We start from the raw sequence: 27,059 nt of genomic DNA on the forward strand, positions 1-27,059 counted from the left end.
AATTTAAAAGATTGGAAAAAATAATTAATTGTATTGCTTAGACTGACGATTGCTAGGCCCTTTCCTATGCAACTGTAAGGTCCATTTCTTGTTTGGTTATCATGACTTTGTTTACCTCTTCACATCACTAGTCCCATTCTGTGCTGGCATCACACAGATGCAAAAAAATAAATAAATAAATTGAGTTAATCATTTAGATGATCATTAAGTTGAAGTCTCACAAGATTTGCGTGCTTGGTTTGAAATCTGTAGACATTGTTCTTATCAATCTCAATTGTATGGGCACTTTTTTACATCTCCACTTACAATGTTCTGTTCAGGCATACGGTTAAACAAGTTTTTTTCCACTGGCAACCGATCAGATCTCGCTGTATGTAAAAGTCCTCGTATGCGTGAAAAAATCTATTGTGCAATCAAACACAAAGTGACATATCAGGTCAAATCTAAGTGGATATATCTAAAATGCACTTCTTTTTTTATCTGCTATCAACGTGTCGATGACAATCAATAATGTCTGAAGTGCGAAGAAGGCTTTCCTTCCCCTTTTCTCTCTGAGCAACGGGCCGGAATAAACACGTGTGATCAGCGGGATAACAATAACGTTGTTTTTGTTGGATGTAGGTTACTTTTCAAAAGGTTTGGAAGGCCAGAGAAAGCAACGCATGTGAATTATTGAGCAGGCAAGGGATAGGATGGAAGAAGAGTATGAGTGAGTAGCATTTAGAGTTCAGAAGAGAAAGAGAGAGCGGGAGAATGCATATGCCTGCCTCCCAGTACACATCTTTGAGTGGGACTACAATGAGAAACCTATGCAGTCTAACCTTTCTTTGTCCGCAGTTGTATTGAAATTGACTGGTCGTGGGGCTGTCCACATCTCCTCATCTGGCCCTCAACTTTCAAACTCTGCTTGCATTCTATATGCATGAGGATTATCAGATCGTTACATTGATACAGATGTAAAGAAAACTCAATTGTTAGCTGACAAAAATATTTTTTTTTTGTCCTCTGTATGAAACATTAGTGATCAGTAAATCAGTTCTCAGAACATTCATGGCACCTGGTTTAATGGGGGCGAGGGGGAATATGTTTTTCTCCACCATTTTGTACCTTTTTTTCTAAATTTGCCAATTTGCCGTAGATAGAGACAATCATCCGAAATAACAACATATGAAATTGCAAAGAGGATTAAGCATAAACAGCTCCTGTATCTCCACCGGCCACCCTGTTGAGGCAGGCCAGGTCGGCAAATAGGCTTTTCACATTTCAGACACCACAATGTCTCTCCATCTCATTGCGGCATCCATTACATGATACCTTGGGAATGACGAGAGGTGCATGCTGAGAATTAGGGCAGAAAATGGCCACCCGCTTGGAGGGGTAAAATGGCCAGCGTTATTATTCCGGCACGCCACCCCAGGGGGAATTGGCCTGAATATAGATATGCAATATTATAAAACCAGGTTATTATCTGGGTGCTGGGTAACGGCTTCTCGTTCCTCTTTCCCCTATGACACACACACAACCTACACACAGACATACACCCACAAGCATACACAATTTTCATTGTGAGTTCACATAGGAACTGCAGATTCTTGGTTGTACAGCATGTTGCAGTTATTTTACGGCTTTGAATGAAAGTTACTCGCTTATTGTTGGAGTTTCTCTGTTTTTGTCATATGTCGTTGGACAAATGTGGGTCATTTTCATATCATTTTATTCATAACAGTAAAAAGACACACACAAAAAAATACATTCTAATTTAACGATTTCATTATGCCGCCTTATAGGTTATAGGTGGGGAAATGTCTCCCATGCTGAAACAGCCACGCTAAAAGTCCCATTTTCAAAAAGTTATTGATGATTTAAAATTTTAGGCATGGTAAAGGCAATCTTTATTTACAGAGCAAATGATGGTGGCCCATTGAATTACACTTTATAACGGTAAGGACAAAAGTGCATAATGGTAAAGACAGAAAAAATAAAAATCATGTGAGTTCAAACTGCAAATAACCTAAAAAAAGGAACTCTTCATTTGTGTTAGTTTTCATGGGTAAATAAGATAAAAACATTTACAGAACTTCATGATACTTCCTTATTAGTAAACATAATGCCGATGCTAATGATTAAAAAAATTGATCAGCAAGAATTCTGCTGATTATGCAGCGTTCGTTGCTGATTTAATCATGTCAACCGATCAAATACTTATTGTACTTCACAGAACTGCTAATAAAGAAAGTTTAAAAATACCTTTCGCCCGCCAGCAGTCTTTGACCCTCAATTCCCTGGGCCGTCGCACTCCTGCCCATCCCATGTGTAAAATGAATTCATGTTGTGAAACAACCACAAACAGCAGAGGTGCTGTTGATTTTGTCTCAAGCATTCCAGGTCTGAAATAACAACATGATGTCACCAAACGTGTGCTTGAGCTTTGACCGTGTACACAACCACTCAGGGTGCATTATTATGCATAATACAATATTGTTGTGGAAAAGGGAGTTCAGAGCAGTCAAAGAGAGGTTATCGCATGAAATCATTTCTAGGTCTTTTTGGTGCAACAAAGCACATGGTTCTCCTGCCTTATATACGGTAGCGAGGTGTGTAATGTCCATATTGTCTTTAGCTAAACATTTTGTGTCAAGCTCAGCCTGCTTATGCCATAGCACTCCTTAATTATAACCTACTATATATAGAACTGAACACTTTTCATTGTGAGGGCAAGTATAATGGAGACTGCAAGTGGCAAAAAAAATGATAATGAATAAAAAAATACACACGTCAATGACCGAGCTGCCGAGGATCCTTTACAGGAAGATAAAGCACTCTCTGACACAATATCACCTCAGGCCTTTGGGATAGAGAAACTTGACATCCCATTTACGTTGGTCATGGGCTTCGGGGCTTTCTGTTGTTGTGTGTTGGGTCTGACAAAGAGAGGAAGCAGAGAATAAACCTCTCATACAACTCTGTTCTCTCTAGCAGGCCAACAGCAACTATTAACAGAAGTATTCAAACACACCAAATTAAAACGAGAGCATTATTATCCTAAAACACAAAAGGTGTTGTATCATACATCATGAGTTTATATCCAGCAGACAACCAAGTGTACATTCTTTGTTTACTGTGATCGTCTTTCCCTCCTTTCTCTCTCTTATCTTCTTGTGAATTTCATCCTTGTTGATATCCACTTATTATGCCACCCTTCAGCAGATTTGCCCCTTGCCTCTGATACTTTTCATACAATTTAATAGCTCTCTGTCTCCTTTCCCTCCACCTCGCTGGCTCTCTATCTGACTTCTCCAGGTCTGCTCTAATTCCCTCCTTTATTCATGAACCTAACCCTGCTGGGTTAGTTGGTGTGGTGTGTATGTGCATGTATCTGCGAGTGTATGTGTGTGAGTGTGTGAGTGAATGAGTGTGAGTGCACAAGCAGAGAGGGAGACAGTAAATAGGAATATGAATCTTTAAGGGCCTGCTGCTACTGTGGTTGAAATGACTTTTCAGAGCTGCAGTGATTTTCCAAGACGGATGTTGATGAGGGGTGGATTGCAGCAGATATCTGTGCGTGTGTGTGTGTACGTGTGTTTCATGGTTTGTGTACTTTTGAATATGAACAAAAATAAAATAAAAACAAGAAGTGATCTCAGCCCTCTTGTCTACAAATCTACTTTATAAAGCTGTAATCCATTTAACTTAATAATCCCCGCTCTCTGCAACAAACAGCTGCATTTCTTTTATATTTATACTGTTCCTTTAAATATGGATTGGGTTACAACATGTCCCAGATGTCCAATGATGACACGTATTTTGCTCATCTAAAAGATAAGGAAGTAAAGAGAGAATGTTCAAGTTCATCTTATATAAGTTGGTTGTAAATATGATTTATAACCGTCCTTAAAGCTGAGCATCCCACCTCGCTATTGGAGGTTGTGAGCAGTGTGAGAGACTAACACTTCTATTTGAGCACTGCAGCCATGTGTCCTGAACCCTAAATGTCAGCTTGATCACCCGCCATTGATCATGATGAGTCAGCAATAATTTAGTAGTGGTTGTGGAGCATGGATGGGGACGGCAGCTGTGGGTCAGGGTTAAGGGTAAAGGTCACGTAGGGAGGCGCCGTTCACTGAATTAGATTAAGTGGGCCGCATTCGAGTGGAATTCATCTGGGACATGAGGTGCCAAATGTCAACAACAACAACAACCAAAAATAGCAGAAGATGCAGACAGGTTAAATAAATTGAAGAAGTCGTCAGATGATACTGAGGTTTCTTTGACAAGATCATTCCAAACTACAGTCCTCTCTCAAGAGTTTACTTTTGTAACTGACTTTCTTTACAGTGGTGTTTATAAGAATAGCTAAAAATGAAGGTGTTTATGTGGAAATGACTGTGGGAGTTCAATATAAACACCTAAATCTCCTGAAGCAATTCAAGCAAAACTGTGAGTGCAGTACTTGGCTGCAACCAGCAGAGATGCTATTGAGTCAGCGTCAACATGCTGGCTCATTACCCAAGGTTATTTTTAAATGCCCTGTTCCCGGTAACTGTAAACGATTGGATGTTTGTGATTACGAGGCAGTTTGACGTTTACTATAAGCAGCATGGCAGCTGCTACTCAGAAGACCTTGTGTATTGCATTCCATGCATTCGGGTTTTGCAATTTCTCCTGCTTCACAAAGACCACACCTGGGGCTTCACGTACAAAGACTTGCGTGGATTTCCTACTGAAATCCAGAAAACGTCATACGCACAAAAATATCCAGATGTATGAATCTGTGCGTATGCATGAATCCAAGCACATTTCCTTCGTACATTCCAATCAACGTGGAAATGAGCGCACTTGTTGGAGTAGCCGACCCCTCCCTGTCCACGCCCACATTTCAATATGCAAATCATATTTCAATGAACCTTGCACCTGAGATCCCGAGCTCCGCGTGATCAGGAAAAAAGGACAATGAGCAAGGTAATGAAGACAAATATTTTTTTTCGGATTGTGAAGTTGCTCAATGAAATGGAGGTGCGCAAGAAAATCTTTTCTCACAACTCGCGAAAGAGAAGTGACAGCGCGTGTGCGGCTATCAGTGCTGTGGAGTCGGAACAACGCACACACACTAATGTACAAAAGAAGTGGTCAAACATTCAGGTGGATTTGAAGCAAAGAACAGCTGCCCATCGCCATATAATAGCTGTCCTCACAAATGTCAGTGATTCATCAATACACTGGTCAACAAGTGAATTCAGAGTCCTTGCTTCTTTTACATTGTTGAAATCAAATGTTGCCGGGCATGAATTGTTCATCAGTGCGAATTGTTCACGTGTCTCTGATGTGCAGATTTCTCATAACAGTTACCCAGCATCACCTCGAAGTGTCGCCAAAGCACCGAAAGCTGTAGAAACGTGCGTACGCCAGCCATGAAGTTGGCGTGAGGCAGGTCACATTTGCACGCTCATTTCACTCTTGATTTATCTGAAAAAAGAACGTACGCCACGTTTTTGTGCGTACGCCACGTTTTTGTACATGAGGCCCCTGGTGTTTCCCAGTGTTTAGTACAGTAATTTAAAAAAAAAAGAAACAATTATTCATAAATTGATTGCAAATTTTACTCAGAATCAATCATTACCTACTGAAATACCAATCCCTAATTTTATAATTATGGCATTATGAAATATGGAATGGATTGGACCTTATTAAAATGGCCAACTGCAGTACATATTATGACATGAGTACATATTTTACACCTTGATTAACAGCATGGTGATGTTGTGGTTAACATGGCTGCCTCAGAGTTGAGAGGACCTGGATTTGAATCTGTGCTCTGGCCCACCTGTTTGGACTTTGCTTGTTCCCATATTCAAAAACATTGATGTTAGATTCATTGAATAGCCCTAAATGTGAATGTGAGTGGGAAAGGCTGATTGTTTATAAGTGCCCGGTGATTGCCAGCGGTTATCACCAGCTCGTTCTGTATTTAATAAGGGTGCTGTTGCTGCACTGGCCAAGAGCGACGACAATGCTCGACTCAAGCACGGATCGCTGTGATTACACATCGTCCGCATGCCGGTCACAAAAATAGAGGCCTCAGAGTCAACTGGCATAGGCTACAGCTCACACGTGTGACCTTAATTAGCACAACAGCTATAAAAAATGGGTGGATTGACGGATCTTAGGAGTTATTTTACTAATGCCCTCAGACAAAAGGCAAATAATAATAAACTCTCCAGTCGAACAAACACAAAATCTTTTTCCACAATGAAACATCACATTTTATTCGAGATCAGACAGCAGGAAGCAAGAAAACAGACCGCTGCAGCAAAGTGGAGACTGGCCTAATTTGTGGTGGTGATGGCAAATTTGGTGGGAGAGCAGCTTCGCTTGACTAACAAGCGACCAGCTGTGGTTTTCATCACCCATACAGAACAGGCTTGGCTCGCTTGGAACCCTGGCTGACCAGGTACTACAAATAGTAACTCCTAGTACCGGGTTTGTAGGGGTGTCAATAGCGAATCAAAACTGTTCTGCAAACCACGACTCATCGGCTCCAATAATTATTTTTCTAAATGGGAAGATCAGAACGGTAATTAGGTGACATACTCCAGTTTCATAAACTAATCAAAACTGACTGACAGTTTCTTAAAATATTGAATGTGTGGTTGTGTGTTAGAGGGCAACAAATGTACGGTTATGCAGCTGAAAGTCTGTCACAAATCTTCCTTTTTTTCTTCAGTAGCCTTTCAAAGCCTAAAAAATCTGATAAAAACAGAGATTAAGTCTCATCTGTGATCTTCCCGATGAATATGATAAGACCTGCTCGGGGTTAATGGACCTCGACACCTATCATGGCCCCGGGAACTGCTGATCCCGGATCAGAGGTGGAAGAGACAGTAGAGGTGGAGGTGGAGTCGGACCTAAAGGGCGGGTGGGGGGGTTAGTGGAAGCTGCCCTGGAGAGATGCTCACAAACAGAGCTTGGATGACAACCGTGGCGAGGTGAAGGTCCAAAGCTTCACACAAAGCCTCCCTCCCCTTGCCTGTTGAAAAAAGAAAGACAACCTTGATTCACTGAATTCTGCCATCCTATCTTTTTTCCTTTCTCGCTGTCTTTCAACATATTCTGCTCAACTCAATGTTCTTTGTCTCTGTTTTCTCTCTCACTCGTTCCCTCTCACTCACGCACCACACTCTTACACACAGGGATCTTGGGGATATATAGGGGTGTGGTAGAGCTAGTAATAGGGATCTGCTTTGATGCCCAGTGGGAGATTACTGGGCCAAGAAGCAGAGATAAAACAGGTATCTGTGCTTGCTTATGCTTTACAAACACATACACACACATCCATAACACATGTTCCTGGTAGGCCAGGATGCACAGGCAAACAACAGGAACACGCCTACAGTACATACATACTAACATAATGGCTAGTCAGTGACACTGAGGTCTTAGCCTCTGTCTGCCATTCCTTATTTGTTTCCCAGCCCCTCTTGTGTCTATGCGTGTGGAGCAGCAGCACTTGCTACCGGGTGTCTTGTTACTCCTCAGAAGGTCTATTGATTTAACTCTTGCCACAATCTATAACACTATTGTCTTGCCTTAAGTGTCTCATCTGTACAATTCACTGGCAGGAGTCTATACATAACCAAAAAAAAAAAAAAATGTCTGCTTAAGGATATCGGTATTTTACAATGTTAGGGATTGTTTATTTATTTATTTGTTATTCCCAGAGAACTTCACATTTCTCGCATTTTCAACCTTACTTTTAGAAGCGAAGACGCTTGCAGCTAGACATATTTTTACAAAAGTGCTTAAGTTTATGGAGTTATTTTAGTGCCACCAACTGTATATTTTCATGTACATACATATTTTCCGAGAAAATATATATTGTTGTGTTTATAAATGAAGTGTACATTTTTGTTAGTCACATCTTGTGCATTGAGATTGTCCTTGTGCTCCATGCCAAAGAATTTCTCTTTCCATACTAACCCCATTTGTATTCGCGCTCTTTATTCTAACAATTTACAATTAGCAACATAGCTGTGCTTTTTCAGGACACTGACACTCCAGAGCAGTCAGTAGGTTAGTCAACTTGCAACACACTCCAATCAATAATAATAATAATAATAATTAAAAAAAAAAAAAAAAAAATACATGCGGCACGGTGGACGACTGGTTAGAGCGTCAGCCTCACAGTTCTGAGGACCCGGGTTCAATCCCCGGCCCCGCCTGTGTGGAGTTTGCATGTTCTCCCCGTGCCTGTGTGGGTTTTCTCCGGGCCCTCAGGTTTCCTCCCACATCCCACAAACATGCATGAAATGGAGACTCTAAATTGCCCGTAGGCATGACTGTGAGTGCGAATTGTTGTTTGTTCCTATGTGCCCTGCGATTGGCTGGCAACCAGTTCATGGTGTACCCCGCCTCCTGCCCGATGACAGCTGGGATAGGCTCCAGCACGCCCGCGACCCTAGTGAGGAGAAGCGGCTCAGAAAATGGATGGATGGATGGATAAAAAATAAATAAACTGCACTCAGCCACCAAAATGTGTGCGTGTGAGCAGCCGACATGAGGAATTGTATTTTTGCTGCATCCTGATCCTTGCTGCATTTGCACCTTTGCACACATTCACAACTGCAAATAAGTCTTTTTATATATATATATATATATTTTCTTGTTTTACTTCATCTAATTCTTGAGACTTATTGGGCTAATCTGGGACATTGGGTATTAAATGTTGTGGCATATCATGTGTAAATGTGTATTGGTATAACAATTAGTCCTTGAATCCTTGAACATCTCTCTCGTTCTATTCCGTTCGCTTCACGACTGCATAGCTCCTAGCAATACTTTTAGGTGCATTTCAGTAGTTGCAACCATTCTCACCGGGTGTTATGAAGTGGTGAAGTCCAGCAACGGGAGGTCCTCCGCCATCACAGGCTCAGCGGCGAGATCCACTACCGCCCCGGCGGAAAGGTCCACTGCTGGCCGACTCGGTCTCGCTAAGGAACGAAGGTCCGAGCCTCAACGCGCGTGTGCGTTTTCCTTGGCCAACCAGAGGAGATGAACACCAGCGTGAGGCTGGCCGGCGGGGACACTCTGATGGTCCAATCCAGTCGGTCCCGGGGTCATAAAAAAATAAAAAACTTCCATTGACAAATAAATATTTGCAATCCACAGTCTGTTTTTATTTTTTTACGCAAGCACATTTACAGACAGCAAATACTTCAGACTGCTGTATTTAAAAACTGACTAATAGCTGTCCATGAAGTCATGTATTTTTTATTTATTTATTGAACATTATCCAGGTAAACTATTTGCAATGCCAACCTGGTTGCAGACAGCAGAGTAAAATGTATTTATTTTCTTGCAATACAGGGGGTATTTACAACTTACATTGTTTCGTGGTTAAGAAGGGTGCACAAATAAATTGTCTCCTCAAGTGGGAAAGCCAAATGAAGAAGTGAAGTCAAGGAATGTTCTCTTTTTTGTGACTTTTTTATTTGATTATTCAGCCTACTGTGGAAGGGGTTTTCAACAAATACTGCATGTACTTTAATTATGACTTCACTAATGTTTTGTAATGGGCGGATTTTGTGTCTATAAATATTTTTTGCGGCTTGCCAAGGTAAAAACCATCAGAGCTACCTGAAGCGTAAATCTCTCTTCGAGATATGGCGGTCTCCACAACTTTTGCATCTGTTGCGCAACAACAGCGTGCGCAATCTTTTAGAGTGAGTTCACGTGCAATTTAGCACTCACATTTTGGTATCTTAGTATAACAAATGTGATCTTGGAAGATCACGCGCAACAGGCCCACCATCAGCGTGTGCAGTCTGTTCAAGCAAACATGCAATTTAGCGCCCACTATTTGTTAGCTGAGTAAATCAGGCCCTATATGTCTTCAATATTAAGTACAAAATAGGATTACATCAGTGTCGTAGGAGCAGAGCTGTGTCATAAACCAAGGAACACCTAGATATTGATTACAGCACATGACTGTTGTATCATTTCGTCCTTGGTAAACTCTGTAGTTACAATATGATGCCCTACCATAGTAATTACTAGAAAACCAACATCTTTGTAAGTTACTTGAAACCTTTACCTTATTTACTATTAATATGATATCCATGACCAAACTCGACCTCTTAACCCGGAATACTAAATTATCCGGTCTGTATGTAACATTTTCAGTTTAGAAGAAGTCTTAAAATGTTCAGTGCTGTGAAAATTGGGAATATGTTCTGTCAATCAATTTTCACAACACACCAGTCTAAATTTAAACAATCATGGATTACTAAAAAATATTCACTGCCTTGAACCTCTGGATGCTCTCCAGGTTGTGAATCCACAAACCACTGTTTTTGTATTTATTTTATCTTCCATCGATACTCCTAAAGTGTTTTTAGGAATTGTGTATTTAATGTGTGGACTGCATGTGAAAAGGCTCTTTCAGCGTCGCTAGTATGCTCTACCGCTGATCTCCATCTGCCAGTCCATCCATTTAAACATCACGTCAAGGACCTAAAGTCACACAGAGATCTGCTTGTATCAGCAAGGGCCTCTGTCACTGTGGAGACAGCAGCCATGTAATCCGCAGGAGGTACATGTACCTCATCCTAGTTACCGTCAGCGGGCTCGGCAAGATATGACACCGGCCCAGCAGGAAGGGCTAGTGATTAGAGCCGGACTGGGCCATGGAGATACCATTACACTGTGAAGGATGCAAGGTGTTGCCTTCGGAGCCACTGAAATGGCGAGCAGCAAGTTACATGAACATACTCATCCTCCGTATGAACTCTTTTCATTTATATAAACACATAATCCACTTAATTTCTGCTCATATGAATTAAGGGCTGGACATTATTGTCAATTCATTGTTTCCATCCATTTTCTATACTGCTTATCCTGTTCAGGGTCGCAAGGGACTGTAGCCTATTCCAGCCTGGTGACAGGCAGAATGCACCCTGGACTGGTCACTATAACTTGCCCTGTCAACGACAGCAAAACAACAACAAAAATGAACAAAATGATGAAAGCTAAACTTGAAAACAAAATGTCATTGAGTAAATGTGTTTTTTTTTAAAAACAAAACAAAAAACAAAACAATAACTACTGCGATTGGTTGGCGACTAGTTCGCGGTGTGCCCCGCCACTTGCCCGGAGACCCAACTATAATTATACCAAAATGGTCCTTTGTTTTTGTCTTTGTCAATTAATTTTATACATAAGCTTTTGGTCCCAATGATCCTAGGAGCTAAGTTGTCTGGGGCTTTATGCCCCTAGCAGGGTCACCCATGGAAAACAGGTCCTAGGCGAGGGACCATACAAAGCACAGCCCCAAAAACCCCTATGAAGATAAAAAAAAAATGTAAAAAGATGCCGGCCGACCTGGCAGGCCCAAATGTATCGTGAGAGTCTGCTGGGTACGTCTGGCAGAATCCCCTGTCAGAAGGAGTTGCACCTCACACCTCCGGCAGAACTTCACCCACGTCCTGGGGGAGGCGGGGGAAATTGAGTCTGAGTGGACCATGTTCCGTGCCTCCATTGCTGAGGCGGCCGACCAGAGTTGTGGCCGTAAGATATCGGTGCCTGTCGTGGCGGCAATCCCCGAACCCATTGGTGGACACCAACGGTGGGGGATTCCGTCAAGCTGAAGAAGGAGTCCTATCGGGTCTTTTTGGCTTGTGGCACTCCTGAGGCAGCTGATGGGTACCGGCCGGCCAAGCGGAATGCGGCTTTTATGATCTCGGTAATAATCAATTATAATAATCTTTTGTTGAGTTGGTATTACACAGTACTTATTGTGACCTATTTTAATCTTGTACCAGACAAAAACCCACTATTAAAGAAACTAAACCTAATTTAAAAAAAAAAAAAAGGAGTTCTAAGCATTTTCAAAACAATAAAAACTAGAAAACCTGCTCTAAAAACAAATCAAATCTAACCAAACTTGAAAAACAAAAGTCCAAAGGAAATGAAAACTAACTATAACAGAAAATCCAAATCTATTTGAACCCCATTATATACACCCACTTTACTGAGTCACTGAGCGGGAAATGAATCTACACTGCCTGACTGGAAGTAAGGCAAGTGAGCCCCTACACCGCATGTGACGTGTCCGGAAGCGATTGAGGCAAAACGTATTACATGGCTTGGCTCCAACTAGCGAGGTCCTCTTGATTCAGTCCCAACTAGTTTGCTGTCTAAAGAAGAAACATGTTGTCCGTTTTAAGCCTACATCTCATTGGGCAGAATTATTCTCCGCATACTCCTGGCATCGAAACAGTAGCTCCAAACATTCAGAAAGAGCACCAGTGATATTATAACACGTTGATTAATAATAGAAATCAATTAATTGATGGTTAGTATTTCCCACTGCCAATGCCCGTCCCTACCATCTATCATCCCTGTCAAAAATAGCATTCCCTCTCTGATGTACTCATTATGACAATACATATACAATACACAATTCTAGCACTATATCGATCCAGCATATTTACACTGAAAACCACATTCTGTTGTTGTTTGTGGCGCAGGCATGAATAAAAACATGAGGGGTGATTTTCCAAGCCTGAATAATCTGCCATTGACACCTTTTCCTGCGTGGTTCCATTGCCCTAAAATGAGGCTTGGTCAGATTGGGAGTGATGGTGTTCCATGATGGCGTTATACAGTCATTACCTGCACACATGCATCCCTCATCCCCATCCCCCACCCACCTCTGTCTCAATTTAGGTTCAACCCCAGTGTCCGGGTACTAAAAATCATCTATTTTGGATCCGCATCACTGTCATCCCATTACAATGGCAGCATTCTAGCGTCGTACATGTGCATAGCTCACAAATACAAAGGTATATGGATTACCGCGCAGGTGGCCAGAAACGTACATTATCTGAAACAGGGTCTAATCCCTCTCGAAAAAAAAAAAAACATTGAAATCCATTTGGGATAGGATGCTCGTAATTTGGATTCAAATAGTTGTGGATGTCAGCATATGGGGAAGAAGCATGCTATTCAGAGAGCTACTTCTATGAATACATAGTGGTGTATGTATGTACTGTATAATGTTTATCCCATGGGCAGACTCCTGGCACCACAGTTGGCATAAATAGTTTAACTATGTGTCCAAATAAATGGCAAATGGTAGAGCACGCACACATGCCAGGGCAAAAAATAAATAAAGAAATAAAGAAAATCCTCAGTTGGATCAGCGCCATCACCAATGCACACTTCCTATAATGGTCTGAATATTGTCATTAAGCGTGTACTCGCACTAGTACACATGCCCTCCTCTGGCACGCTAAGAAATGGTGAGGCACTTAATGCATTCACTGCCAGCCATTTTCAAAGTAGAGTTCCCCATATTACCAGCCATTTAGTAGCATTTTGACTCCTCTTTTAAGACACATAGAATTCACCTAAACCAACTAAAAGAAACAGTAGACTCTTCTTTCACCAAAAAGTTTGACCTTTTTCCATTCTTCAGTAATCAGCAATAGAACATGGGTGGGTTTCACCAAATAAAACGGTTTGTGTGCAAAAGGAAGCAGAGAAAACAAGCTTTTTGTGAAAAGAAACCATTCAAACAGTGACTTTGATGCTAGTATTTATTTTTGTTTGCTTTTGTGACACCTCAAAATGTCCCCTCAAAAATAATAATAATAATAATAATAATAATAATAATAAGACTGTGAGGACTTGTGATGGCAAAATAATTAAGTACTCTGAGATGTACAACAAAGAAACACAACGCGAGTGCCGTTGACTCACAGCATGACTGGAGTTGAACGTCGCTTACTTTATTACATGGCATTCCTTATTCATTCCACGCATTGTCTTTTCTCATGCTTGCTGAACGCACGTTCTACTGCCCACGCCACACATAATCTGTTTGTACCATACATATACATATTATGTTCGAGTGTGAAGTCCCTAAACTTGTTCTAATTCCAACGTGTTTGCATTCCTCGTCCTCATAATCAACGTGACAAGCCGAGAGTTCCCGGCTAATCTTTATCTTCTACTCGAAAGCTGTGCTGATGATCAAATCCAAAGCGATACAGCGCCACCATCTCCACGAATCCTTTAGGCATTACAGTAATACAATGATACACATTACAGTTATTTACACTTTCGACGCCACTTCCGCCAAAGATCACGCTAGGTTTCTAGATCTTTCCGTGTGTGCTGTTCTGTGTTGACATTGTCTGCACCCACCGCACACGACACAACCAAAACTGTTGAGTATGTCTAGAACATTCCTCTTGTCCTCTTTTGAAGGGTTTTTGGATTTCTTTTGCTCAAAAAAAGGTTTGTCAAAATTGTTAAATGCCTGATTTTTTTATGTTTATGCGTGGGATATGTCACAGATAAAAAAAAATTAAGATTTAAAAAAAACTTACGTGTGTACCAGGCCTTTGTAGTAAAGTCCGAATGACAGTAAATAGTTTTGTGAAGAACCCTTCTAGGCCACGAATACAGAACTATCAAATGAAAATCAGTAAGTATGGTGAAAATTGAGTGTGCCTTCTTCTTGTGCCGTGTGATGATGTATTCTTATGCTTAGTTTATTGCATGCCTTAAACCTCTTTATTAGAGGGAATTATGTGTGTGAAATGTCAAGGTTAATTTCCTGGTAAGAAGAGCGTGAGGCACAGCGAGGGGAGGAAGCTGCGACGAGTAGAAGAATGTGAAGTGTGTGTGTGTGTGTGTGTGTGTGGGTGTGCTTGTGTATGTGTGTATGTGTGTGTTTGTGTGCGTGAGTCACTATGGTGTAAAGCTAGATGATAGATGTTTATTATTTACGTCTTAGTAAAATGGTATGATGTGGCATAATTGCGACCCTGTATCAGGTTTCTAGGCTCCGCATACAATATAGTCATTGCATTGTTTATTATTGAACCACAAAAACATGGTGTAATTGTCAAGGAAGAAGCAGATGGCAACAAAGAAGAGAAACTGAGAATAAGGAAAGGGGTGGCTATTAATGATCGATCAGTTCATTACATTTTCGGTGTTTTGTGCATAAAGAGAAATAATATTTTTCTCTCTCAAATATATGTCTTTATTTTGCTCGTCAGCAAAAACTGCGTTTGCTGTGTACTGAATAATCTAACATTTTACAAGCAAACCATTCTTGACGCAACACGGCAAAACTTGATTGTCTCTTATTCCTTGACTAAGTGATTATGTGTCAATGCAGTCGTATAACTGATACTTGTGTTTCCTTTAAACATGTTTCAAGCAACATTTGCAGACGGTAAAATGTCTGTCAAAGGTTTTCACTCCCTCATCATCAGAATAGAATGGAATAGAACACAATACAATTCAATGGTTAATTAATGACAAGTCATGGTTAAGCAACTAATCAATTAGCCTTCCCTAATTTTAACTTGTTAATATGCATATTACTACTTTCACTTCTCTGACCTTTAAGAATGTTGAAATGTGACTTTGCCTCTACAGTTAACCAAGGTCTTATAATTTAGACGGTTTGGACGACGTAACATTTTATTTCCAAGATAATTGATCTCCATGGGAAGTTGCAATGGCAAGTCACAGAACGTATTATGTTCCACTGTGGCGGTCTCGCTGTATCCGAGACAGGCGGATACATAAAAGTGTATTGTGTGCCCCTAACTTCAGTGTGCCTTGCATCCAATTTATTCTCTTCCTCAATGTTTTGGTGAGACATTTCTTTCCGTCAGTACAAAGCCGCCGTCATGTTCAGTGCTTTTCTGCGTAAGTGTTTCATGTCACTCTTTTAGCCCTAAAACACACTTGCTTATTCTTTGTGTTCCTGGTTTTCTATTTATTTCGGTTTGAGAGTGGATAGGTTACATTAAAGAGCCATCAATTTCGCCACCTCTGTCATTCTCCTCCTTGATACAGCATTTGATCTCAAGCATGATATGTCTTTTATATGTGTATGCGGACACACACACACACACACACACACACCAGGGCAAACAATGTGCACACAGCGATTGACAGATAAGTAGTTTGAGGCAACACGCTCACACTCAGACATGGGCAAGAACACACCTTTATCTCGCGAGGCTTTCATTTAGTGCATTTCCTCCAAGCCAAACATCAAATGGCAAATTCCACCTCGCCTTGCACAACCTGCAATAAATATTACAAAGGCTGGTGCCATTTTCACGTAGCTCACCAGTGGCAACTTGTGGAATAGGTTGAGGGAATCAAATACGGTGAAATAAATACTCAACAAATACCACCTGAAGCAAATCAAATATGCATGGCAACAGGACAAGCACCTGTGAAGTGACTACTGTCGGAATTTCTAAAACTGGATTCCACCTGTTTGTCTGCTATTTTATTTCTCTATTACTTCAAGAGTATGTATTTATACACTTGAATATATGGAGATGCTTTCATATGTGAGAACAAAACAAGAAAAACAACAACAACCAAAAAGTTTTTTTATGCATACCAACTTGCATTACTTCCATGCACCTCCATCTCCTAAAATATGATATGGCATTAATCATTTCAACATCTGAACAGAATTATGACACTCGGATGAGCTCAACTCTCTAAATGCATTTGAGAGCAAAATGTTCCAACAGTCAAAAATGATGATGTGCTCATATTTTAAGAATGTGCTCGTCAAAACAATTTGTAATATGTCAGATTTATCTGGGGGGAAAAAAAATACAATGCCTTTGTTCACTTGATCTGTTATTGAAAAAAAGCATTAGATATATATATATATTTTTTTTTTTTACATATTTTACTGCTTTCAAAGACAAAGTACAAAGTAAATGTGTGTGTATATATGTGTGTGTGTGTGTGTGTGTGTGCATGTATGTACATATATATATATATATATATATGTATGTATAAATCATCCTTTTGGAATGCTTGGAAACTGACATGTGTTACAGAGCCTACACTGCCACACAACCACAGTCAATCCCAAACACACATGAAAACAATGTGGCGTAGTCTCTGGTATCAAATTTAGTGGCCGTGGGGATCAGGCAGGGGGTCATAAATCTATATCTAATGTGAGGAAAAGCTCAACATGAATTTCTGGAAACTCAGACAGGAAAGGAGGCAGGCAAAAGGAATCAAGAGGGACAGAAAGACAGAGGAAGCAGAAGGCATCATAAAAGAGTCGTGAGCCTAACAACATCAGTGGGAACCAGAAGCGAGGTATAGACGGGGATAAAAGAAATCAAAGAAATACGAGGTGGTAGGAGAACGTAGGGAGTGGGCAGTAAAGCGACACGTAAGAGCGATGAAGGCAAGCAGGAAGAGGCAGACGTGGACGTGTGACAAGAGGCGGAAAGAAAAGGATAGAGGCAGACGGCTGGCTGGAGAGCGCGAGGGAGAGATACAGTACATGACCCCCCTCTCTCATTCTCTAACAATGGCCGTTCATGTGGTGCCTCAGCTTAGCAGGCGAGCCGTCAGAATCAGGAATGTGGAATACGGGATTTTAGGCTTGAAAGTGATCGCTACTGTCTGTGTGTAATATTTAGGACCGACGCGGCGAGCATCTGGCACGCCATGAAACACACTAGACATTTACGAGGGTGAGGCCACTTGTATGTAAGCATGGGAACGTGTGGGTCGTCAAAAAAAAACAAATATTATTCAAAAAAAGTTCAGTGCACACGTTATTGAAAGATGACATTAATACCAATTAAGTCTTTTAAAATAGTAAATCCAAGTGTAACAATGTGACAACACTGCCTTTACTGGCAATGTTTTGGTGACAATAATTTATTTTTTATTTGTATTCATGCAAGCGTACATTTCCAAAACATCACAGCAATGCATCTGCTTGAGGTGATTTCCTTTCAAGTTAACTCGAATAAACAGCAAGAATGGGAAACCTGCGAGAGTATTGAATCCGACAGATGTTTACAATATAACGATAATGATTTTCGATAGCAGAGGACTCGTTTAGAGACCTTGTTTCACTTGAAATCGTCCAAATCCTCGGAATTTCAGCCTCTGAAACAATAAATCAATTATTATATTTATTATACTAATGAAGCGCACCGATTAGGTTTGTGTTTCATCAAAATAACTTTGGAAAACAATTATCAACATTTTTGCCTATTTTCTGACATGTTACGGACCGAACCAGTAACTGAATGATAATCACTGTATATTTTTGCATGTTGTGCCTTTTCAATTTCAAATAATGTCCTGTTTTTGAAAAAAGGGATGGAAATTTTGAAAAAAAAGGTTTTGAATCTGATTCATATGATTAATCCCCAAAATTTGACAGATTAATATCCATCCATCCATTTTCTGAACCGCTTATCCTCACTAGGGTCGCGGGGTGCTGGAGCCTATCCCAGCTATCTTCGGGTGGGAGGCGGGGTACACCCTGAACTGGTCGCCAGCCAATCGCAGGGCAGATAGAAACAAACAACCATTCGCACTCACATTCACACCTACGGGCAATTTAGAGTCTTCAATGAACCTACCGTGCATGTTTTTGGGATGTGGGAGGAAACCGGAGGACCCGGAGAAAACCCACGCAGGCACGGGGAGAACATGCAAACTCCGCACAGGCGGGGCCGGGATTGAACCCCGGTCCTCTGAACTGTGAGGCAGACGCTCTAACCAGTCGACGACCGTAACGCTGGCAGATTAATAGATGATTAAAAGCAATCATTAGTTTCAGCCCTAGTGTTTTGTCATGTCCCTTGTTCATTCATGTCTTCCCAGTGTCCTTGTTATGTCTTCATCTGCACCTGTTCTCGTCTGCCCTGCTACTTTTGTCAACCAATCAGCTCCCTCCAGCCACTCGCGTCGTGTCTTGGTGTCATCTCGTGAGTCTGTTTCTATCTACAGTAGTTCCCCGTTATCTTTCGAACAGGCTCGGTTCACTACAAATCAAATGCTTGGACACACTTTTTCACTTTTTGTTCCAATGTATCTTTTATCTCTTTGTTAATTATAGTTTTTGATCCAAAGCATTACTGTTTGTTTGCCTTTTTGTAAATAAGTCCTTTTTTGAGATTCCCTTGCAACCCAGATTTCTTTGCCTGCTTCAGCACTTACCTATTGCCTCCAAACCCGCTGGAATCCTGACAAATAGTGAAATATGTTATGAATATGTCTCTTTTTTCGATGCACATGCACTCTCCAATTAAAGCTTGGTAGAAAAAAAAATTTCAATAAAATGTGGGAATTCTCATTATAAATACACTATTAGCTATAGTTAAATTCTGTTCTGTTAGATTGACAGATTCATATAACATTTTAACAATTAATGCTGTAGCCTATAGTTCGCTTTCTCATTGTAGTTTGCTGTCTTTACTTGATGAAATAATTGGAAAGAAAAACTCATGAGTACCGTAACATGCATACATAAACAGTTAAACGTACACTGACATGGCGTACATACATTGTCGACTCCCCCCCCCCCCCCTCTCTCTCTCTCTCTCTCATTCTCTCTCGCTCTCTCTCTCTCTCTCTCACACTCTCACTCTCATGCACACACGCGGCTGCTAACACAGGAGACAGTTGTTGCTGGCCGCCCCAATGGCTGTCATGGCTGTCAGGCCAAATCCTGTGAATTATGGCTCCTCCAGATGTAAGAGATTTCTAAGATGCCTCCTACGGCCTGCGCTCTGTGGTGGGAAACAGAAAGAGCGAGACCGATTAGGCTTTATGCGTTTTAATGCAAAAAAAAAAAAAAGAGCGAGAAAAAAAAAACCTTTATTGTCTCACTGTGCTTTATCAGTGACTCGGCTCGTTTTACCGACTTACCGTTACACACAAAGTTTCTAAAGTTAAGATGTTCGTCACATCTGCATGAAAAATTGACTACAGAGCATAAAGCCACATGAAATACATTTTGACTAATAACATTTGCAGGCTCAACAGCGTGTGAAATGATATCACTACACAGTGAATCTGCCTCATATAGTGGCTGGAACATTTATATACTCAACTGCAGGTGGGTGGTGTCATCAATGGAAGGGACACATTTTTAGAATGATATTAAATAACATAATGCTTCCAATGGTGGTATAGTGGTTAGCAGAGATACAGTATGCAGCAACACACAACATTTACTTTACAACCTACACAAACACGTAACTTTTTGGAGGAAAGTATAATTTTCATTTGTATTTATTTAGTTATTTTTTAAATCTATATTTGCTTTCACGATCTACGTGGAGAATTCTGAGTCGGACAAAGTCACATGTCTGTGTTTCAGCAATCCAACGTAACCACGAGCTGGATGGGTATCGTACTGCATTTAGATTTTGCTCATCAGCTTGGTTCAAATGATTGAGTTTGAAACCAAATCCAAGGGATTTAAACCCAAATAAAGATCGTGGATGCACACAACATTGCAGAGCGAGTGCAAACGTGTCCACGAATGCTGAATGCCAGAAAAGATGCCGTCACCACAGGATTAAAGATCATCTTTAACACACAGGGAAATCATTTATAACATCCAGTGACTGAGGGAGTTGGAGGGAGGTGCGAATTTGAACTTTTAGATGGACGGTCCGATTTAATGTGACAAAATATGGTCATGGGTTTATATGTCTCAAAGGGAAATTTTCAGTGCAAAACTATTTTATAGGCCGACCAGTTGCTTGGTGTTTATCAACACATGGCTCATCTTGGGTGATCAGCGCGTTACTTGAATTTCCCCTTACATGAATCGACACTTAAAATTCAACCCTCGGCTTTGCTACGTATGCCCTTACCCTTTCTCTCATTAGGACTTCGTTATACCGGACAGTTTATTTGAAATTATGAAAGCATTACACTCTGATGTAGCAGTTTAAAAATCAATAGCTGAAATCCGAGCCGCCTCACTTAAGCCCCCCTCCTATGGCAAAGGGGATGTCTCTTTCACCCTCGCTTTCTTAAATGGTAATTTCGTTTGCAGTCACTAAGACCTCGCCGATAATTACCGATGCCCTGGGAGGGAAAGGTGAGCAGAGGCAGAACGAAGTCTGGAGAGCCAAGGAGCAAACGGAGACGGATTAAGTAAGGATGGTAAATGTTGGCAGTTTCAGCAACACAAAGCAGTCTTGTGTAAAGAACCTGAAAGTGATACTTGAGGAAAAGTACACGTATCTTTACAGAATAAAACTCAGGTAGGAGTTGTTGTTGTAAAATACAATAAAATTAGTACAACAAAATAACACGACAAAAGCAATCATTAACAACCTCACTCTCAGCACAGAGCGGAAAAAGTAATACTACTACTAATAATAATAATTATAAAGAGTAACAATAATACAATCGTACAGAATGGAGAGTGACAATCAGGTTTTAAATAATTAAACAAGGTATTTTTAAAATAAACGTCAGCGTGTAGAATATTACTTCAATAAAGGTCGTCAAGTATCTGACATTTGCTGTACTTAGTATCAAGTTTTATGGAATTAAATTAAGAATCAGAATTAAAAGAATTTAAACAAAAGGGAGTGATGAGAATTTTGATGAGAATTGTGTTTATTTAGTTGACTTCAGTGGTGTACTGTGCTTCAAGATTTGCATTTTGGCTAATGAGCGAAGTTAGCCTGACCATCACATGACGCTGGCGTCTGCTGACCTCAAGCCAGATGGAGGACAGAGACACACACACACAGACACACGCACACAGACACACACACACTACCGGTGCACCCATATCAAGACTGCCTGATTACCTGCGTCTCATTTTCATGAACTTCCCCTCCTGGTGTCCTTACCACATAAGTCCAGGCAGGACTTCTGCTTTGTACGTCAACAAACACTTCTTCTGATTTTATTTTGTAGTAACAAGTAACTAAGATAATTCGGGGGAACATATTGGAGGAAAAGTCTACATTTTATTTAGTAAATGTAGTGAAGTGAAAGTGTCCATAAATATATATCCATCTATTTTCTGAGCCGCTTCTCCTCACGAGGGTCATCGGGCAGGAGGCGGGGTACACCCTGAACTGGTCGCCAGCCAATCGCAGGGCACATACAAACAAACAACCATTCGCACTCACATTCGTTGTATGTTCTCCCCATGCCTGCGGAGAAAACGCACGCAGGCACGGGGAGAACATACAACATGCTCCACACAGGCGGGGCCGGGGATTGAACCCCGGTTCTCAGAACTGTGACGCAGACGCTCTAACCAGTCGCCCACCGTGCCGCTCATAAATATAAATAAGAGTAAATGACAAAGATGTGAAAATTCTACTACAGTAAAGTGCACTCTTATTACAAGACTAAAGTTAAGAACGCATTGTCTTCGCCGCCTGATATGAACGTGAAAAGAAAAAAAGACAGAGTGGAAAAAAAGGTAGCCATGAGAGGAAGAAAAAAATAAAATCCCTGAAGTCCTAAATAGCAAGGCTTCACTTTGACATTGAACCCTCTCCGGTCTTGAGTTACATTGGAGCCGTCTATTTGTAAAGAACGCCACCCCCTCACTAGCCCATCCGCACCCCACCCCATCCTCCCATCCCCTCCTTCATTTCTCAAATGAACTAATCAGAAGGAAGAATATGAAGTGTCCTGCAGGATCTATTTCTCCGGGGGCATATGGCAATGATTGATGGGGGACAACTTTGACTTGCAGGTCATCTTCCTTGCGCACATCTGGGAACATGCAATAATTCTCTTAATTTTAGACCCCCTTACTTCCTCCTCCCTCCCCGCATCTTTTTTTTTTTTTTTTTTTTACTTTCACTGCTTCTAAGACCCCTCTCTTTCTGTCCTACTCTCAAGGCTAAAGAAAGCAGTCTTTTGGCTGAATTAATGCTCGGAAGACAGATGTTTATATAGACATGTTGGGACTACTCCCATACTCTCCCTTTATTTTTTTATATAATTTTTTATAGCTCCCATGATGTTTCTCAACTTCTTCAAAAAGAACCACTTTTGTCATATAGCCACTGTAAGTGAATTTTCCATATGTGTTTTAAAATGACACATGCATACATACAAAGAACCGCAAGGAATACGAGTTATCTGTTTATCGCTCAAGGCTGCACACCCTGAAACTGACAAATGTCAGCTGCAAACAAAGAAAAAGCTTGCAGGAAGTTGCACTTGGAAGTCCCATTAATCCAAAGTAAGCTATAACACGGAAAAGAAAAAAAAGTTAAAAAGAAGATCTGAATTATTACTCCAAGTGATCAGAAATTCCTGACGAGCATTAACTTTTCAGTGTGTTTTGGGAGAGATCAAAACCTCTTCGACAACTCACGGGCCTTGTTAGCTGTGCCAGGGAATCATCTTTGACTCTGCCGTTACAATAACATAGATGAACCTCAAACGCTAAATGCTTTCGGGAAACCCACCCATCCTCCTCCTGCCATGTGACGATCCCACCTCTGAAATATTCAGCGCCATTAACATTCCGATGAGTATCATCCCCTTTCAGGCACAATTTGCTCTGCTCTTCAGAGCTGTGGGCCAAGGTAAGGAGAGGCCCGGAGCAGATCTTTATCACCGCTCATTCTTCGTGAGACCTCCTCCGCCGCCTCCTCCAAATACTCTCGTCGGTTATTTTTGCTGCTGACTCGTGATAGTACTCAACGGGCTCTCACCAGAATTTTCTAGCCGCTTGAACAAAACGTCCTGCCGCAACACATACTCAAATATACAAATTTGGAGGATGTGCTGTGCAAAAAAACAATAACGTTTGTTATTCTGGTTCATGTTAGCAAAGCAAATTTATTTTCTATAGCGAATTTCATACACAAGGTAACTCAATGTGCTTTACATGATTAAAAACATTTAAAAACAAAGGGAAAAAAAATCTATAAAAATACAATTAAAACAGCGTACAGTGCAAGAAATATTTAAAGTGGAAATGCTCTAAAAAAAACATGGGAAAAAAGGTTTTAACCTGGATCTAAAAACATGCACACTTGTTAGTGCATATTTATAAAATGTATTAATTTTAAAAGAAAATATGCAGTTGTCACTTGCTACGCATATACTATACTGTAGCCGTTCACCTTTTACGGGTTCACTGCATCTCAGATTTTTGTATTTTATTTTACTTATATTACAGATTATTTGCTATAACATGGGATTTTGCAGTGATTCTTTTTCTACACGGACTGTTGTGCGAGCCAGGAGGAAAGAGAGCATAAATGACAGAAGAGGACCAAAATTTGGGATCGTTTCACACCTAATAAAACAAGTTGAAGTGCAATGTGCCTCTTCCAAAGTACAGCTTGCTTAAATTACATAACTGTATGTGCAAAGTAAACATCATTACCTCTAGTTAGAATGGATTGTAATCCTCCACAGGTGGTTAGGATAGAGGGAATACAGGGGCAGACCGATGTTAACACCTTTTCACACCGCAATTGCCGATGCAATTGACGCCCACGACTTTCCTATTCATTGTGTATGTGCTGAGTGGGCGACAGCGCGTTTTGCGATATAGATAATATAGAGGGGTTACTGATGCGCCACAGAGTGACCTCGAAGAGAATAATTTTGAGAGCGATATTGCGGTGACGTCAGAATGGTCCTCCAATAGGAGAGGGGCTGGTGGAGTGATTTACGTGTGCTTTTTTGTCCTAGGGAAATGCACAAGGCTAAACTCTCAAAGACCCTGACAAGCCATTACTATGGGATGCACCCATTTCCTTTTTTTTTCTGCAGCCCGTCTCCTCCTCCTCCTTAAAATGAGCAATGCCAGGGCTTTCCTTTGCAAAAAAGACATACATCTTGCCAAAGTTGCCGGAGTGTGGTCTACTTCTCCAGCTGGAAAATTTCCTGTTACTTTCTGGTAGGCGTCTACATCAACACTTCCCAATTTGGGCACACTCCACCGGGGCGCTGTGGTCGTCGCTGTGCCGTGCGGTCCTTTCTCATTAAGCAAGTGCGGTGTGAAAAGGTCTTTAAGCTTTCAATTGTTTTATTGAACAAATGCTAACAAAATACAGGAAACACCATCACATTTTTAGACGACTGACTTGACTGCTAATGGCCTCAGCGTTTAGCCACTTAACAGCCAGACAACTATACATTATCATTTGCTGACTTTCACGTCACTCAATAGGCCGGCCCGCCTTTTAAAGGCACACACACATTCAACGTCGCGGATACTACCATGTACAAAGTGAGAAACACCTGCACCTCACATGCATATAGTATTGGTATTCAACATGAAGTTTTACAATACATATAGAAATACTAAAATAAACACATGTTCACTACTTTACGTATTTCATCTGTCGCTGGCGTGGTCTGGAACATAATCCCAACGATAAACGAGGCATTTCTGTTCAGTTGATATTTAGAAATCATTGCTGTCGCTATAATAACTTTATTTACTTTGCAGGCATTTTAAAGTAATATTTTAACATAATATTTTAATATAATGGTCAAACATTGTGACCACAGAAACAAAAAAAACAGTCTTTAATGATTTTTTTGTCTTTAGAGACATAGCTTTTACTGAAACACTTTTTTTGGCTCTTCAGGTACCACCATCATGATCAACATTAAAATACAGTAGCATAGAAGTCCTAAGTGTTTAAAAACAAACTTAATTCCTAAACACTCATCTAATATTACTGTGAGCCGCTGTAACATTTATGCACAGTTAACACAAACACAGTAAACAATAACACTGCGCTTAAATATACGTAAGCAAAAAAAATTTTACTTAAATAATGATTACTTAAAATATAAATTCAATACAAAATCATCGTACCTAATAATCAAATGTTTCAAAAACAAACAGTTCAAAAGTTTTAGTGCCACTGCATTTCACTTAGAAGTTAAAGAACTGAACTGCACTTCATAAATATACTTTACTGGATTACAAAAATATATTTTTCCCTGTTACATTATGCACAGGTTGAACATTCGCCTAATCTTTTGCATACAACAGTTTGAGAATCACTGGTCTAGTGATTACCTTTCCGATCTTTGGTAGAACAGGCTAGTTTTATATCTGAAAATAAGCCTTAAGAGTTACATTTAACATGAGTTTTTTTTTTTTAATATATGTATATGGGCCTTAAGTTCCTATAATAACCGTAAGTAATGACTTGTAATTATGTGTAATGTTTTATCAGTAGTTAATATTCTGTGACCTTGAAGTATGTATCCATTAGAAACCTCTATCACTGCACTTGGCCACGGAAGCTGTTTGATTTTAATTGCTAATGATTTGACCATTCGGCTGAATTGTTTTGCCAATCATACCTCTGAAGGCTCTAAAACCTCTCTGCGGGCGCAATTAGCGAGGTGTGAGAGAGTTGTAATCATGTGGCAGACGGGGCGTTACATTCCGAGCGTAATTAGCCAGGCATTTAGTGTCTTAATTGTCGACATTCAATGCCGCGGCGCTCACTGATGAACCAGTTAGCAGTAGATTTATGGATTAGCTCTTCTCATATGTAACTAACAGGTGAGGAATTAACGCTCGCAATGCTTCCCCGCCAATGAACATAACTGTATTGACTAACACTGGGAACTGCTTTCTCCTCTTGTTAGCATTTCCCAACAACTGCCTCAATTTGGCCTTTTTTGAGACCCTTTATAGGTGTCCTCAAAGACGCTTACATTCCATCTTAACAGGCCTAAAATTACCACCGTGAAAGTAATGATTCTAATGGGCAACAAAATAGTTTTTTTGTTTTTTGTTTTTTTTATTTTTATCCAAACTAAAGCAGTTAGAGTCTTTATAACACAGATACCGCTGCTACTAAAAGTTCCAGAATGCAGTCCAATGTTGTCACATAGCTGTTCCCCTCTCCTCTGTTAGTCCACTCACCTGTCAGCGCTCATTTAAGTCAATTTTTCGTGGTAGTGTTTTTGCAACCCGAATGGTTTACATTGCGGACATAATTGATAAATTAATATTTATAGTCTTGCTAAAAATTATTCATTTGCCAGTTCCTGACATCTGGATGCTTTTGACTACGGTTACCTTTAAGGATCAAAAAGAGTTAGGTAATGCGCTCCATTGAACTTGTGATGAGTCATCTGTTATTAAACGTGATTATACATTGTGAATTATATTTAGCCACCACAACAGATGAATTTAACTAATTAAATTGAATTTAGTAAGTAAGTAATAATGTAATGTGTATCCAATTGAATTG

At 40.5% G+C, this 27,059-nt stretch overlaps 1 long non-coding RNA gene across 2 annotated transcripts in view; it reads right to left on the reverse strand.

Moving 5' to 3' along the window:
* Positions 1-1,788: 1,788 nt before the first annotated feature.
* Positions 1,789-27,059, reverse strand: part of LOC133470536 (uncharacterized) — a 53,011-nt gene continuing 27,740 nt past the window's right edge. The window contains exons 1-3 of one of the 2 annotated variants that reach the window (XR_009786013.1): positions 8,869-12,675; positions 6,954-7,010; positions 1,789-2,921 (exon numbers count right to left, since the gene is read on the reverse strand). This is a non-coding gene — a long non-coding RNA (uncharacterized LOC133470536). Of the gene's footprint in view, positions 2,922-6,622; positions 7,011-8,868; positions 12,676-27,059 lie in introns of those variants that run through there. The other variant, XR_009786012.1, reaches the window with a different exon arrangement.

Source organism: Phyllopteryx taeniolatus, chromosome 20 (assembly GCF_024500385.1).
Source record: "Phyllopteryx taeniolatus isolate TA_2022b chromosome 20, UOR_Ptae_1.2, whole genome shotgun sequence".
NCBI classification, from domain to species: Eukaryota; Metazoa; Chordata; class Actinopteri; order Syngnathiformes; family Syngnathidae; genus Phyllopteryx; species Phyllopteryx taeniolatus.